The following is a 4125-nucleotide window of genomic DNA, read 5'->3' on the forward strand; positions in this document are numbered from 1 at the left end:
TCACGGTAAAAAACCGTGACCATAGACCCTCTATGGTCACGGTTTTGGAGGTGACCTAAAGATGTCTATGGTCATAGTTTTTTAGAGTGACCAAAAAAATCTATGATCACGATTTTTCGGAAGGGTGGCCTAAAAGGATTTATGGTCACGGTTTTGAGGGGGTGACCTAAAAGGGTCTATGGTCACAGTTTTAATCATTTGAGTTTTAATTAATTAAGATTTTTATGTATTTTTAATTATTTTAAATATTTTTTCTTTTTAAAATTAAAAAATTTTAATAATTAAAAATTAATAATAATTTTATATAATTTACTTTAAATATTAAAATTTTAAATATAATTTTATAAAAAAATTAAGTTAAATACTATTAATTTTAAATTAAAAAATGATTTAGAACTTAATAATATAAAAAATGATTTAATAACTTAATAAAGGATGAAAAATTAACCCATCATCAGTGATCACTTATAATGCCAAATTTGTTTTAATTATAGTTTAAGTTTTAGCCATGGTACAGAATAAGATAATTGAAATAATATAAAAATTAATTTTGTACACTAAACAACACTGTTTCATTAACTAAGATATCCCAGTAACCCTAATTCCATAGTTATCAAACTCAGTTTGACCCAGTTAAAAGTAATCTTTATAGTATTATATTTAAATCTTAAATTATTATTCTATCACAAATATTTTATAAAATTGATAAATTACTCTGATGTATATATATAGTAATATATGTTAATTATTAAATAGTAATAGCTCTTTTTATTTTAACGTTAATAAAAGAAAATAAAAATCTAAATACCCAATTCGTAACATTGTGAATAAGAACCGAAGGAAATTGAAAACCTCCTTTCTTTCTTTCCCCAATTCGTAACCCTAGACCCTCATTGCCGCCGCCGTCCCAAGCTCCTCAGTGCGGTCGCTTCTTCCTCTTTCCTATTTTGCAAAACCCAGAAAACTCAGCACATCGTCTTCATCTTTGTTGGCTTCTCTGTTCGTCGAAGGTTAGTGGCTTCTGCTCTTGGGGTACTGCGCTCGTTAAGATCTCTCTTTACACCTTCTCCGCCTCGACATCGGCATCTCTATCGGTGTCTCAGTTTTCGGTGCTGCTTGGTACGCCGTTTTCCTTTTGCGTTTCAAATTTTCTCAATTTATTTTCTGTAACCAATTTCTGATAATCTTCTTTTTGGATTTGCAAAGGGGGATTTACGTGCTGCAATCAAGGCCCCTGAATCACTTTCACAAATCTCATTAGGTACGAGCCATATATGAAATAAAATCGTTGCAAATTAAACTATGAGAATTATTAATAAGTTTTGTATCAGAAGAGTTCAAATCAAACTGGCTCGTGCGTGTTCTTCAAGACTTGTTAATAATCGTATAATTTGAAAGCTAAATGATGATGTATTAAAAAAACTTCATTCAAAGAAAAAGTTCAATTTATCTTATATGAAGTAACTAACTTAGATAAGTATGTAGGAGAGTATTATTTGATTCTCAATAATCAAGAGACTATAGAGACTCTAAATATACTACACTACATGATCACACTAATATATGTGTCTGGAGTATATTTAAGGTATGTTTCAAAAGTAATTATAACTACTTATTTTTAACTTTTAAAATTTTTGTAAGCTTGAAAATATATTTTCAGATGCACACTCTAATAGATAGTTTACACAAAATAAATAAAGTAATAATAAAATGTTGATTAGTGACTTGTTAAGCTGCTATTTTGTTATGGACTTATGGCACTAAGTGTTTTGAATTTTGAATTTGTAATAAGTGATTTGTGATTTGTGATTAGTGATTTTGTTATGCTGCTGGTTTGAATTAATTTAGGGGTGATTATTTGTTATGCTGCTGTATAGAAAATTTTTTAAATCATGTATAGAAAATTCTTGTTCACAGATCTATTTCATAGTCTTTACCTCCACAAAGTGACGATGTTTTTGGATTCTGAAGTCTAATCTGTCTCTTTGAGCTCGTCAGTTTTGCAACATTGACTCGGTAATTTAAAGCTCAACCTTATTCCCCATTATTACACTGCATTATTAGTTAGCACTTAGCATTGCTACTCTATATTATGTATATATCAAGATCATGGGACACTAATGGAAATTATTCTGCCTATTTTAGATGCGAACCCATGTTAATAAAAAAAGTTGACTTAATAAGTGCAAAAAAATGTACATTAATATACGAACATAAAATTAGGCATTATTTGGTTTTCCCTTTCTAAACTTGATTATTTTGACTTTATTTTGTGTACAGGATAATTTTTTCGTACTGGTAAAGACAACAGGAATTGAGTAGTTACTGCGGCACTATTTATAACAACTTCATATGGCATCTCAAAATGAAAGAACTAAGCAGTAAGTTTATCTCGTAATTGCCATATATAATAATTTGATAGCACATTTAACTAGGGTAGTAAGCGAATATATGGTAGCTAGATTGTCACTATAATTGACCTATTAGATCATGTTTAGTAAGTTTAGATATTTGCATTCTTAGGTTTAATCATGTTTTCTCAAAAGATTGGATGGATTTACCAAGATTGAGAACGAGTACATAGTTGGTGTAAATAATTTTTTAGAGTTTGCCTTCATTATCAAATTAAAAATTTCAACCACTATATAAAATAATTACACTATTTTATCAAATTAAAAATATGTTACATGGTCATCAAATTGGATATTTGGCTAATTGGCTCCATGAGTACTTATTGAATAGAAGAGTAAGAAACTAATTACGAACTAAGATGTATAACCTACCATTATTTTTTTCAGAAGGTATAGAAAAATAGATAAAGCAATAATAATACATGAAGGTGAAGGGGTAGTAATCAGCATTAAATCAGTACTCAGTAATATATAGCAATCAGCATTATTATTATTTTAAATTTGACTTTGTCTATTGATTTCACACTCGATCTGATTTTTCTGTTTCGCTAGTGTTGATGACTTGATTTGTTTGATGGGTTGGAAGCTAATAATAGTATTTCGGTATTACCTTGTTTTTTAAGCTTCTATTTTGGTTGTGGTTATTTCTTTGTGTTGAATTTTTTTCAGTTTTAAGCGACTTCAATAGGGGAGTTGAAGTTCCCCTCAAAGATAGATTAAAAACATATAAACATTACCAAATAGCTCAAAACCTTAGCAAATGCTCCTTATTATTTAGTGGTTGAAATTTTTATATTGATTGACTTATTTAACTTGTGCTCCATATTCATTACTCAACTGTACTGCATCCATCATCAAAATATTTTTGTTCTGTTCTAACTTCTTTATTTCTTTTGCTAGCAGGAGGACATGATGTGAAGAAAATATGTTTTATACAAATATAAGATGGGATAGGTCTTATAATGATTTTGGTTATCTAAATGTATTATTTTGATGTGTTATTTACATTTTGATAAGAGACTTTATCCGATATTACATGTAATGGATAAATTACACCCTATTTTGATTAGTGTTGTAATGGATATCTAGTTTTTAATAAAACTTTTATGATTTACATTTATTGAATTTCTCATTCTTAGATTTATTTTGTGATTATCATCATTTTGGGATGTGATTATGCTTTAAAAAAATTTCATAAAATAAAACAGGTTACCATAGATAGGTCACGGTTTTAAGGAGGGGTGACCATAGATAAGTTATGGCCACGGTGAAAACAGTGACTATAGATAAGGCTATAATCACGGTTTTAAGGTGGGGTGACCATAGACACTATGGTCACGGCGAAAAATCGTGACCATAGATAAGGCTATAGTCACGGTTTAAGGAGGGGTGACCATAGGGGCTATGGTCACGATTTTTAGGTGGGGTGACCATAAAGGCTACCATAGATATGGCTATGGTCACGTTTTTTGGTGGGGTGACCAAAGAGGCTATGGTCACGGTTTTGGGAAGGGGTGACCATAGATATGACTATGGTCACAGCCAAAACCGTGACCATAAATAAGGCTATGGTCACGGTTTTGGGAAGGGGTGACTATAGAGGCTATAGTCACGGTGAAAACCATGACCATAGATAAGGCTATGGTCACGGTAAAAAACGTGGCCTAAAATGTCAGAGTTTGAACATTACAACGGTGATCATAGGTTTATGGTC

General features: G+C 30.6%; 1 long non-coding RNA gene across 2 annotated transcripts; it reads left to right on the forward strand.

Moving 5' to 3' along the window:
* LOC107634562 lies at positions 830-3531 on the forward strand. 2 transcript variants are annotated; one of them, XR_001618979.2, is made up of 5 exons: positions 830-1119; positions 1207-1261; positions 1918-2016; positions 2281-2381; positions 3312-3531. It is a non-coding gene; the product is annotated as an uncharacterized LOC107634562 (long non-coding RNA). The 2 variants fall into 2 exon arrangements; XR_001618978.2 differs by having other exon boundaries at positions 3315-3531.

The sequence above is a fragment of the Arachis ipaensis genome, chromosome B03 (assembly GCF_000816755.2).
Source record: "Arachis ipaensis cultivar K30076 chromosome B03, Araip1.1, whole genome shotgun sequence".
NCBI lineage: Eukaryota > Viridiplantae > Streptophyta > Magnoliopsida > Fabales > Fabaceae > Arachis > Arachis ipaensis.